At 35.9% G+C, this 13,715-nt stretch overlaps 1 protein-coding gene across 1 annotated transcript in view; it reads right to left on the bottom strand.

The window, feature by feature from the left end:
• LOC123760231 (peptide transporter family 1-like) overlaps positions 1-13,715 on the bottom strand; it is a 49,886-nt gene extending 36,171 nt beyond the window's left edge. The window contains exon 1 of the mRNA XM_045745736.2: positions 13,660-13,715. The gene's annotated coding sequence lies outside the window, so the exon portion shown is untranslated. The remainder of the gene's footprint in view (positions 1-13,659) is intronic.

Genomic DNA, 13,715 nt, shown 5'->3' with positions numbered 1-13,715 from the left:
ATTGTAATGTCAATCCTGACCTTAAAAGCGTCTTAAAGGTTGTAACAGAACCCATGGGCACCACACCAGAAACAAATACCTATTTGATATTCCAAGAGTACGACTTAATCAAACTAGAACTGCTCTACAAATCAAGGTACCCAGAATGTGGAATGACCTTCCCAATCATATCAAAGGCTGTACCTCTCTCAACCAGTTTAAGATGAAAACTAAGTACGACCTAATTAACGCCATGAAACCTACCTTACCCCTAAATGTTAACCCATGTCTTATTTCTTTTTAAACAATGCTGTTTGTTGACCAACTTGTATATTGGTTATTTTCTACCATGTTCCCCCCTTTTTATCTTTTATTTTTTTTTCTTTCAAGGCAATTTATACTTTAATCTCAATTACTGTTAAGTTTTAGTCTAAGTGTTTTTTTCTCCACCTCACCTTGCCCGAAAGGCTATGTGTACTAGTGGCTTTAGGTATTGAATGTACTAGCCCTATCTATAAATCAATTAGAATGTTTGTAACTCTGCATCTATGTATGTACTTTTCCTAAATAAAATATTATTATTATTATTATTATTATTATTATTATTATTATTATTATTATAAAACTCTCCAAGGATGGTTATACACTTGCAACAGATTTAGAAACGGCAACTGAATTTAATACCTTCATCGGTTGGTGCTAACCTTGCCGAAAACTCCCAGAAAGTCAGACACATGTTACCACATATCTTTCAGACAGCTATCCAAACTATCTTCTCCTTTCACCAGTCAGCCCGACAAATGTTGTGTCCATCATTCACTCACTAAAAACCAAAGCTGGGAACATTAGTGAAATACCATCATGATATACAAGAGTGCCTCCATGCCCTTGCACCACCCTTATCTCTAGTGTCATACCTTTCCTGATTTCCTTAAAAAAGCACGAGTAACTCCAGTTCATAAAGGAGACAATCCGGCGGACATAAACAATTACAGACCAATATCAAATCTACCTATATTTTAAAAATATTTGAAAAATTTATTTAAAAACAGCTCTACTCCTATCTCATAAAATTCAACATACTAAATCTCTGTCAGTTTGGATTTTGGTCCCAAAAGAGTACCAACGATGCAATTATTAGTCTGCTTGATATAATCTCATAAAAATGAGTTTCCGATTGGACTCTCCGTTGACCTGAGAAAGGCCTTTGATACTGTTAACCACAACTACCTCTTACTTAAACTCCACCATTATGGTATCCGAGGCCATGCCCTGAACTATATCCGATAATATCTTAGTGACAGACACCAATATATGTAGCCATCAATAATATAATCTCTTCCACTCTACCATTAACTGTAGGAGTGCCACAGGGCAGCATCCTAGGTCCTCTCCTATTTCTTATATACATCAATGATCTGGCTATTTTGTCTCTAACATTCTTAAACTTATATTATTTGCTGAGGATACTAACCTCATCTACTCAGACCCCAACCCACACACATTAAATAACATTGTAAATAATGAACTAAAAAAAGTCCACATACAGATGTCAACCAACAAGCTCTTACTTAGCATAATAAAGACCTACTACATATTTTTTGTTTTGTTTTGTTTTGAGATATATACAAGAGTTGTTACATCTTATTTGAAAGCAAATCAACAAATCCAATTCAGCTACAGATAGACAATGTTAACATCAGCAATAAAAATGATGGAAAGTTCCTTGGCTTATACTTAGACAAGAGACTCAACTTCAGCACCCACATACAACACATAACCAAGAAAGTCTAAAACAGTTGGTATACTCGAAAAAATCAGATATTATGTTCTAACTCTGCTCTCCTCTCACTATACTCACTATACTACGCACAAAACTATCCATATCTTACATATGGTATCTGTGCTTGGGGTTCAACCACTGCAAATTACCTCAAGCCCATCATCACCCAGCAAAAATCTGCTATCTGAACAATAACAAACTCTGCTTTCAAACAACACTCAACTCCCTTGTTTAAATCCCTAAACATGCTAAACATAAACTCACTCACACATTCTATTGAGCCATTTACGTTTAGAAAATTCTGTTCTGAAACTCTTCCTTGACAGATGTAATAGAACCCATAATCACCACACCAGAAATAAATATCTTTGATATCCCCAGAGTCAAACTTAATCTGTGTAAACACTCTATACAAATAAAGGGACCCAGTCTATGGAACTCACTCCCTAATGAATTGAAAAGCTGTCTAACGTTTGCCTTATTCAAAAACAAAAACAAAAAGTACCTAATTTTATCTTCATAGTTTCCTACCTAGTGTTTTAAACTCGCACTGTATCTAGTGCTACCCAATTCCCCAATATATGTACCTAAGCCATACAACTTTATCATTGTAATCATTGATATCTTCTTATATCATGTTATATTGAACGCCTATTTTATTGCATTATACCATGAAATAATTCTCTAATTATGCTACCATTTTATTGTTTATAACCCTCAAATTTTACTTTAATGTACCTACTAAGCTTTGTCAATTTTTTTTTACATTGTACCTGTTAACATTGTTTACATTTTGCTAGAAATTACCTACTTAAAATTATCTGTTAGAGTAAGAACCTGCCCGAAACGCTATGAGTGATAGAGGCGTTACAAGAATGTATAAACATCAATGCTATGTACTCTCATAAATACAATGTACCCTCTTGTATATAAAAAAAATAAATAGATAAATTTAGATTATGCAGTTCAGTTTTGGTCGCCATACTATAGAATGGATATAAATTCACCAGCAAAACCTTGAACAAAACCTGGTCAAGGTTTTGGGGACCTTGACCCCCGGAATCATAGCAAGGTAAGGTTGTAGGCAGCCATCAGTCTCAAGAGACTATGGAGTTGCGCTCAGGTTGTCGATCTGGAGTGGCCTCTCCAGGGTGCAAAACCAGGGTAGGTTGATACAGGGAAGAAGCTGTCACCCATGCAGCAGGTCCCCCTCTCCACAGCACCGAAAATCTCCAATGGAAAGGCAAACGCCAATACAATTGATTCCAGCGCCGTCGCAGGAACTGTCAGAACGAGGTTGAAAGCAACAACAATCCAGCCCCGGGGTTTAAGGTAAGGTAGGCCTGGTTAAACATACGAGGTTATACACCCAATCCTCACTACAAATGACCTTCACCTTGACTACGACTGGCAGTAGTCCACATCCTTATCAAGTGGACTCAGCACCTTCTCTACTGTTGTCGACGCTCACGTGGTCGACAACCCAGATTTAACCTCCAACGTTGGTTAACCCAGATTTCAATTTTGAGTTCCTCCTAGACCCCAAATTTCGTGTGATTTGAGAGCTTTCGGCAGCCTGCACTGCAGTAAAATCTCCACACTCACCAAATACCACACTCTTCCTTTAGGTTCTCATTGGCCATGCCAGATTTGATTGAACTATCAACTGCGTTGGTATACACGCCGACCATGTAAACAGCTTCGTATCGATATATAAAATGCAATTCGTGTCCTTATTTCTGCCTTGGATTAAAGACCAAACATGTACACTTGTTTGTCTTCCCTGCCTTATAATTCTGAGCGCGCTCCCTGATGCCCTCATTCCTTACCCTGTCTGATGTATATCTTGACATTTCTTATCCAATAACGATGGTGTGCTTTCAGCCTTTGACATTGCTATTGAATTCAATAGATGCTTCTCATCCATTGGCACATCCCTTGTTAATGATATTCCATCCTCCCAAATTAATGTTAAGGACTACCTTACAGGTAATTATCCACAGTCTCTGTACCTAGCTCCCGCTAATTCCACTGATGTTAATGAGATAATTCATTCTCTTAAAATAAAGTCAAGTTCTCCTGATGAGATACCAACTTTAATTTACAAAAAAGCCTCCAGATTTCTTGCTCCTGCCATTGCATTGCTCTACAACAGATCACTTGAACTCCAAATCTTTCCGGATATTCTTAAAAAGGCTCGTTATCCCAGTCCATAAACGTAGTGATCTCACTGATATCAACAATTTCAGACCTATATCAATTCTGCCAGCCTTATCATAAATATTTGAGAAGCTTTTTGTTAGCTTCAAAGAAGAGTAAAGCTTCAAGCAGCTTTAGTCTTTAGTGTTTTTCTTGCCCGAAACGCTTTGCATAATAGTGGCTTTAGGCATTGTATATACTAGCTCCATCTATACATTCATCAATATTTCTATCACACCCTGTATGTATGTAATTTGCCTGAATAAACATTTGAATTTGAATTTGAATTTGAATATCAGCGTGCATGTAGATGCAATGGGGTCACGATACAATAAGACAAGCAAATTACAGGAACCGTTAAATACTAAATCTGCTGTAGATAGAAAGTAATTATAGCAAAACAAAACAATGAATGCAAGTACACAAAGAATAGAAACAACTAGAAGTAAAGATCACCGTAAATAGCCAGGAAGGATACAGAAGTTAGGTAAAGAGAGAAAACATAAAATCAGTAGACTGACAAGATTAATATATATATTATATTATTTGTCTTATTAATAAGACAAATAATAATCGGAAAGTAAAGTAATCTTAAAAGATAATTAGTTTTATATAGCTTAGTTATGAACCTATAGTTAGTATGAACTTAAGAAAAAATGAGCTCAGTAATTAATTTCAATAAATGACATAAATCATATTGCAATTAAATTTTAAATTTAAAAAATAACAGGGTAAGATTATATTTATGAATAAAAATTTTCTATGACACTGAGGTAGAGGCTTACATAAATACTAAATCTGCTGTCAATAGAAAATAATTAAAGCAGAACACAACAATAAATGCAAGTACACAAAAAATAGAAACAATTTGAAGTAGAATAAAGATCACCGTAGATAGCTCAGAAGGATACAGAAGTTAGATAAGTAGAGAAAACAAAAAATCAATAGAGACTGACAAGAAAATATATAACAAAAATAATGAGACAAATAATAATCGTAAAGTAAAATAATCTTGTAGATAATTAATTTTATATAGCTTAGTTATGAACCTATAATTAGTGTGAACATTAAGAAAACAAAATTAACTCAATAATTATTTTCAATAAATGACATATAAATCAAATTACAATTCAATTTAAAATTTAAAAAGAATAGGGTAAGAATATATTTATGAGTAAAATTTTATAATGATACTGAAGTAGATGCTTAAATAAGTGCATGGAGAATTAACTGGTTACTTAGGAACTTTTATGGACGAGAGAACAATAGTTAAACGGTAAGACAAAGACAGCGCATTGGACAAGGTTAGATTAAGTTAGGTTAGGCTCTGACACCCATGAGGTATTTTCAGTATTGGCGTTGGGCGGATTCTGGTTTTCAGATATACCGCAATCATTAAAGAAGGCCAGTAGTTGCTGGTCACACTTTATTTTATATCTTTTTCCAGCACTTTGCTTCTTTACAATGATCGTTCCATTCCTAGTGTAGCACTGCTTGATAACACCATGGTTTAGTTTGCGAATTTTTCGCAGCCTGAAAAGGAGGGATCCACGCTGCTTTGTAAGGCACTCACTTATATAGAGGTTGGTGTTTTGCTTAGCAGCTGATTGTATGAGGTCAAACTTAACAGCGGGATTTGCAAGTTTAATAAGCATTCTCCTACTGCTACGGGAACTGTTTTTATCTATCCTGACAGCTGATTTGATATCAACGTTGACTTTGATCTTTGAATTAATTAGGGTGTGGGCTATGTAACAGCAGTTCTCACCTTGTTGTTCATCAGGTAGATCAGCAGAGCTAATTATCAGGGAGTCATGAAATTATTGCTGCTCTTGGTCGTCTTCGGAAGCCGCCTGGTGAATCTGGAGGACATTTATTTGTTACACACAAATCACAATAGCGTGATGTATCAAATGAACAAATCCACAAGGGCCGTGACGAGGATTCGAACGATTAAAGCAGCGTCTGGGATGCTCTCGGACATAGGTTCGAATCCTCTTCACGGCCCTTGTGGATTTGAGATTTATTTGTTTTTTCCAGCTTTTGAAGAAAGTCACTTTGAGCTGATTGGGTTTCCTCGGCCTTGATCTTGTGTATTTGATCCATTGCGTCATCTGAAACAGCTTGTAAGTTGAGAATTTCTTGGTTGTTATTCGTCGACGATTCAAGGAGGCGGTCTATAGTTTGTTGTTGTTGGAAGACCGTGGCTTGAAGGGCCGAAATTGCTTTAGATTGCAGGAGCACAAGATTGTGGAGTTCCTGCAGCCATGGGTTACTCCTCAATTGTTTGAATTTTAAACAGGAAGCCATAGATTGAATGAATTCTAAAGCTTGAGTTTAAAGTTGAGTTGAAGGTGGGGTCTGGCAGTAGGAGGGGAAGCGGATGCTGTGTTTACCAACATCGGCGAGGATTGCAGCATTGCCAGTGTTTCATTCAGGTCACTTGGTGTTATGGATAAAGAGCAAGAGGCACCCCTACCTTGCTTGTTGATATGTTTGGGCACGTTTTCGGCAATAGATTCTTGGTAGTGTTTCCAGAGGTAGATACTTGGTGAATGGTGGTGGAGTTAGGCGTATAGTGAACGTTGGCCAGCAGGGTCGTCGATAGGCAGGCACAATGATAATTGGTTAATGGTGGGTGATTACTGTTGAGGTTTGCTGTGAGTTATGGCATATTAAGTCTCCATGCACTTAACTCTTGCTGGGCAGCAGTTAGGCCATGCAGTGTTGGGTGGAGACGAAATTAACACGAATTTTCTGCTGCAGTGCCAGTGCCACCCACCAGCGTTTCCTGCCAACTCATCCTGAACATTGACAAATCTTCTATAATTTGTTTGGTAATAAATCACCAGATTAAATTAATCTAGGAATAAACAATATCTAAATTTGTAACAAAGTAGATGGTAAATTCCTCGGTGTCCTCATTGATAACAAGCTGAATTTCCAGGGACACATTTTAAATATAGCAAAAAAAGTTTCTAAAACAATTGGCATTTTTTCTAAGATCATATATTATGTACCCCGCCCTGCCCTGATGACGCTCTATTACTCTCATCTAACCTTATCTCAATTATGGTATTTGTGCTTGGGGTTCTACTACCCAAAATCATTGACGTCCTCTACACACTTAACACAAAACTGCTATTAGAATAATATCAAACTCTGGCCTCAGACAGCACATGGTACCCTTACTTAAAACTTGGAATATGTTAGATATTAAGTCACTGCATATCTTCTCAAGTGTATTTTTTATCAAATCAAATCAAATGTTTATTCAGGTAAAAGTACATACATAGAGGATTACTTACAAACATAATGTTGGATTTATAGATAGAGCTAGTACATACAATACCTAAAACCACAAGTACACATAGCGTTTCGGACAAGGCGAGGTGGGGAAACACTTAGACTAAAACTTAATAGTAACTGAGCTTAAAGTATAAATTGCATTGAAAGAAAAAAATAAAAGATAAAAAAGGGGGAACATGGTAGGAAATAACCAATACACAAGTTGGTCAATAAACAGCATTGTTTTAAAATAGTAAGATATGGGTTGACATTTAGGGGGTAAGGTAGGTTACATGGAGTTAATTAGGAATGGTAGTTAGTTTTCATCTTAAACTGGTTGAGAGAGGTACAGCCTTTGACATGAAAGGGAAGGTCATTCCACATTCTGGGACCCTTGATTTGTAGAGCATTTCTAGTTTGATTAAGTCGTACTCTTGGAATATCAAATAGGTATTTGTTTCTGGTGTAGTGCCCATGGGTTCTGTTACAACCCTCTAAGAAGCTTTTAAGGTCAGGATTGACATTACAATTCAGAGTTTTAAACATATAGAGTACAAATGAGAGGATGTGCAGTGACTTAATATCTAACATATTCAGAGATTTGAGTAAAGGTACCGAGTGCTGTCTGGGGCCAGAGTTAGATATTGTTCTAATAGAAGATTTGTGTTGGGTAATAAGAGGACGTAAATGATTTTGCATAGTGGAACCCCAAGCACAAATACCATAGTTGAGATAAGGATAGATGAGAGAGTAATAGAGCGTCACCAGGGAAGGCGAGGTACATAATATCTGATCTTAGAAAGAATGCCTACAGTTTTAGAAACTTTTTTTGCTATATTAAGAATGTGTCCCTGGAAATTCAGCTTGTTATCGATGAGGACACCAAGGAATTTACCATCAACTTTACTACTGATTTGTATATTGTTTATTCTTAAATTAATTTCAGTTGAGGATTTATTGCCAAACAAAATATAGAAAGTTTTGTCAATGTTAAGGGTGAGTTTGTTAGCAGTTAGCCAAAGATGGACTTTATTTAGTTCAGTATTTACTGTGGCATTTAGAGCAAGAGGGTCAGGACTGGAGAAAATGAAAGTTGTGTCATCAGCAAATATGATTGGTTTGATGTGTTAAGAGGCATTTGGAAGGTCATTAATGTAGATGAGAAAGAGGAAAAGGCCAAGTATGCTGCCCTGTGGAACACCAATGTTGATGGGTAGTGTAGGAGAAATGGAATTATTCACCGAAACATACTGGAGCCGGTCAGTTAGGTATGACTGAAGGTATTGCAGGGAGTGACCTCTGACTCCATATAATGATGTAATTTAAGAAGAAGGTTTTGGTGGTTGACAGTGTCAAAAGCCTTATGCAGGTCCACAAATAACCCAGCAGGGAACTCATTTTTATCAAGAGCTGTATGTATCAAGTTAATGTTCTGCAAAAATTCCCCTGTAATTAAACATTGTTTTGTGCCAGATGGCAAAATTATAGCTAGGAGGACTGACACGGGAAAATCTTATGTAATATCCATTGAAGCTCACCTAAATTCTTTCCTGAATGACTGTGGGATAGCTGCTGAATAACCAGAATTCAATTTATAATCTCATTTAACTACCAATGTGTACTATAGCTCTGCCTATCCTCTCAAAAGGTTTTAACTTTATTATTTAAACAAAATTGTCATCTTTGTAATTCTCTTTTTTTCCATTGTACACTGGCTTTGCCTGTGTCTCCTAGTATAAACTTTATCTTTCAGTGTACCTCAGTGTATCTCTATTTATTCTACCTCATTTTGTTTTAGTGTAACTTTGGTAATTAACTATAGTGCACTTATAATATTATAGTAAGTAAGCTATTTGTTTTTAGAATTATTAATTGTTATTTGATTTTTATTGGTCATCTATTGTTATTAATTATTCTAGTTAATTTTTACTTTTCTTAAGTTCCCATTAAGTTTATTTTACTTAAATTACCATTAAATTTATATTACTTTAGAATTTTTATTCTACTTTTTCTTTGTAACCCAAGTTGCCTAGCCTCTCCACCCTTGCTCCATTGTGCTCTTGGCTCTGCCTGTGTCTCCTAGTGCAAATTATTACCTGCAGTGTACCTGAAAGTACCTTTAAGCAACCTACCTCATTTTGTGTATTGTTTTACATATTTTTTCTTTCATATCTAGTTCTATTATAATTGTCTTTTTTAGCCTTTTCTGTAAAACAGCCCTCTTATGCAAACTATTTTTGACCCAGACCTTAAACTCTTAATTAGTATCTATGACAATGATCAATTTAATGACCAAAATTACAGGTATTATACAGCACATGATGTAAACAATATTTTAACGTGTAATCACAATGTTTCTGTAATTAACTTGACTGTAAGATCTCTAAGCAAACACATTGATGATGTTAATGCCCTGATTCAAACAGTTGATAACAAATTCTCTTTTGTTGTGTTTACTGAAACGTGGTTAAAAGAGGACACTACTCAACTCTATAACATACCTAACTACTCAGCTATTCACAACTGTCGTCCTATACAAAGAGATGGTAGTACTTCTCTTTACTACCACCAAGAACCGACTTGCTTAGAAGTAATTAAATCTAGAGACACTTATGGAGAGTATATATTTGCCTGTTTCAGAGTCAAGGGTAGCGATGCTGTCCTGACTGTGGGAGCAGTCTACAGGATTCCTAACACTGATGTGACTGAATTTAAATCTAGCCTTAGAAATCTAATACTAGAGAACAGACTGAACAAGAACCACTTAATTATTTCTGGGGCTTTAACGTTAACCTCTGCGAGCCTGATAACGCTCCTGCTGCTAGTTTCCTCAACTGTATGAATTCCTGCTTCCTTATAACCTCAATCACTAGACCTACTAGAATCGCTGATAGTACTGCCACGTTCTTGATCACATCTGGACCAACATAACCTCTCCGCTTACTTCAGGGTTAATCATCGATAGCACTACAGACCATTACCCCACATTTCTCCTAACTAACATTAACAAACCACCTCTAGAGATAAGGGAGATAAGCTTTAGGCTGCACAATAAAGCTGCTATAGGCAATTTTACAGCTGCTGCTGCTAATATTAACTGGGGGTCCGAATTAGGTAACATAAGGGACATCAACCTAGCAGTGCAATCTTTTCTTCAAAATACTCTCGGCCTTTATAACACCCACTGTCCTATACTAACGAAACAAGTCACAACTAAAAGGCTAAACAATCCTTGGCTTACAAAGGGGATACTTAAATCCATTAATAAAAAACATGACCTTGAGAAGAAGTATAGGTTAGGAATCGTCTCCAAAGAACTTTCAAAGAATTACTCATCATTGCTATCTAAAATAATTAGAAGAGCCAAATTAAATATTACGAAGATAAATTTACCCAAACAAAGGGTAACATTAAGAAAACATGGAGCACAATTTCACAAATATTGGGATCAAAGAAGATTTTAAATAACAAACCAATACGCCTGTCCAATAACAATAGTCTGCTTTCAGCCTCTGATACTACTTTTGAGTTCAATAGGTTCTTCTCTTCCATTGGGTCATCCCTTGCAAATGATATTCCATCTTCCATTACTAATGTTCAGGACTATCTTACAGGTAACTATCCACAGTCTCTGTACCTAACGTCTGCTAATTACACTGATGTTAATGAGATAATCCTTTCCCTTAAAACCAAGTCTAGTGCCCTTGAGGAGATAACAACTCAAATTTACAAAAAATTTACAAAAAAGCCTCCAGATCTTAAGCTCCTGCCATTGCATCGCTCTTCAACAAGTCACTTGAACTCCAAACATTTCCAGATATTCTAAAAAAAAAGCGAGAGTAACCCCTGTCCACAAATGTGGTGATCTCACTGATGTCAACAACTTCAGACCTATATCAATTCTGCCAAACTTGTCAAAAATATTTGAAAAACTAATCTACAGGCAGCTTTACTCTTATCTAGACAAACACAATATACTTAGCTCATATCAATATGGCTTCAGACCCCCAAAAAGCACATATCTTATTGGCTAGATATGAGTAAAGCTGCTTGTAGATTAGCTTTTCAAATATTTTTGACAAGGTTGGCAGAATTGATATAGGTCTGTAATTGTTAACATCAGTGAGATCACCACATTTGTGGACAGGCGTTACTCTCGCTTTTTTTTTTAGAATATCTGGAAATGTTTGGAGTTCAAGTGACTTGTTGAAGAGCAATGCAATGGCAGGAGCTAGAAATCTGGAGGCTTTTTTGTAAATTAGAGATGGTATCTCATCAAGGGCACTTGACTAAATTTTTAGGGAAAGGATTACCTCATTAGCATCAGAGGAATTAGCGAGAGCTAGGTACAGGAGACTCTGGATAGTTACCTGTAAGGTAGTCTTTAATATTAGTAAGTGAGGATGGAACAGCATGAGCAAGGGATGTCCCAATGGATGAAAAGAACCTATTGAATTCAATAGCAGTGTCAGAGGCCGAAAGCACACCATCGTCATTGGATAGGAGAATTGTTTTTTATTCAAAATCTTTTTTTATCCTAATATTTGGGAGATAATGCTCCATGTTTTCTTAATGTTGCCCTTAATTTGGGTAAATTTATTTTCGCAGTATTTTATTTTGGCTCTTCTAAATATTTTAGACAGCATGGAAGAGTAAATCTTTGAAAATTCTTTGGAGACGACTCCTAACCTATACTTCTTCTCAAGGTCATGTTGTTTATTAATAGATTTAAGTATACGCTTTGTAAGCCATGGAGTGTTTAACCTTTTGTTTGTAACTTGTTTCGTTAACATTGGACAGTGGGAGTTATAAAGGTTCAGAGTTTTCTGAAGAAATGTTTGCACTGCTAGGTTGATATTCACTATGTTACCTAATTCAGCCTCCCAGTTGTTATTAGCAGCAGCAGTAATAAAGTTGCTTATAGAAGTTTCATTGTCCAGCCTAAAGCTTATCTTCCTTGTATCTAGAGGAACTCTAGATACATTTATATTTATAATATTTATTATATAAATGTATTTATATTTATAAATGCATATATTTATTTATATGTATATTTATAATACAAATATATATTTTATAATATATTATAAATATATATTTAAATATAAATATTTATAATAATAAATATATATTTTATTTTTATTTATATTTACATTTATATTTATAAATGTATATAAATATATTCATTTATATTTATATTTAAAACGCTGAACTATAATGCCAATCCTGACCTTTAACGCTTCCCAGAAGGTTGTAACAGAACCCATGAGCACCACACCAGAAACAAATACCTATGTGATATTCCAAGAGTACGACTTAATCAAACTAGAAATGCACTACAAATCAAGGGACCCAGAATATGGAATGACCTTCCCAATCATGTCAAAGGCTGTACCTCTCTCGACCAGTTTAAGACAAAAACAAAGTACTACCTAATAAACTCCATATAAATGTCAATCCATGTCTTGCTAAAATATACAAAACTGTTTGTTGACCAACTTGAATAATTGCTGTTTTCTGCCATGTCCTCCCCCCCCCCTTTCAGTCTAAGTGGGTTTTTTCCCACACATACACAAAATATAAAAGGTGCCCAGACAAGCCACCAAATGGCTTCCAGACCTATAGCACACAAAAAGGTATGAGCTTGAGGCATAAAACAGGCACAAGCCAGGAAAGAGAAGGTAAGTAGATATAATCACCACAAAAATCTCGAACAGGAATCGATAAATTTGCCAAAGTGGAATTATTAAAACCTAAGATTTCTGGAATAAGAGGCCACAGACTAAAACTTAGAAAGCAATAGTGTCGAAAAGGTATGCAAAATTTCTCCTTTGCGAGCAGAGATGTAGAAGGTTGAAACAATTTAAAGAATGTCGGTAGATGCCAAAATTATCAGCGGGTTCAGTCATATGACAAAGATGAAGGGGAAGACGGGACACCACGAGCGTAGCTCACATCCTGCAACTACACTTAGATAATTATAAACTCACACACACATAATATATTTGCAATTATCTCTTGATCTTGGTGGCATAGTACACCTTTTATTACCACCATGAAAGATGGTTTATTTAGCAAAATTCTCTATTTTTTCAATTATGAGTAGTCATTATGAACTGTAATCCTGTCAACATTCCTTATTTATTTCGATCAACTTTTTCTAGACTTTCATTACTTGGGCAGACGAGAGGATGTACACAGAACATGAAGTAAACCTTGATGAATAATATGGTAACGTTGTTTGTAGGCAACGTCACCCCTTCTAACGTAACCCCACAACCATTCCTGGAACTGTCTACCCACACAACCTCAAGCTCATATGCAAAAATATCAACATGATAACACCGACCTCTGCACATTCAGAGATGACATTTTACTGTATAAAATACGAACAGTAATGGTGAGCTTACCAGAGTGAACAACTGTGGTGGGGAGGAGCTGCGGTACCCACCGTGTTCAGGTCCAC

The sequence above is a fragment of the Procambarus clarkii genome, chromosome 16 (genome assembly GCF_040958095.1).
Source record: "Procambarus clarkii isolate CNS0578487 chromosome 16, FALCON_Pclarkii_2.0, whole genome shotgun sequence".
Taxonomy (NCBI): Eukaryota; Metazoa; Arthropoda; class Malacostraca; order Decapoda; family Cambaridae; genus Procambarus; species Procambarus clarkii.
Note: the sequence above shows the minus strand (reverse complement) of the source record. Positions and strands in the feature narration are given on the sequence as shown.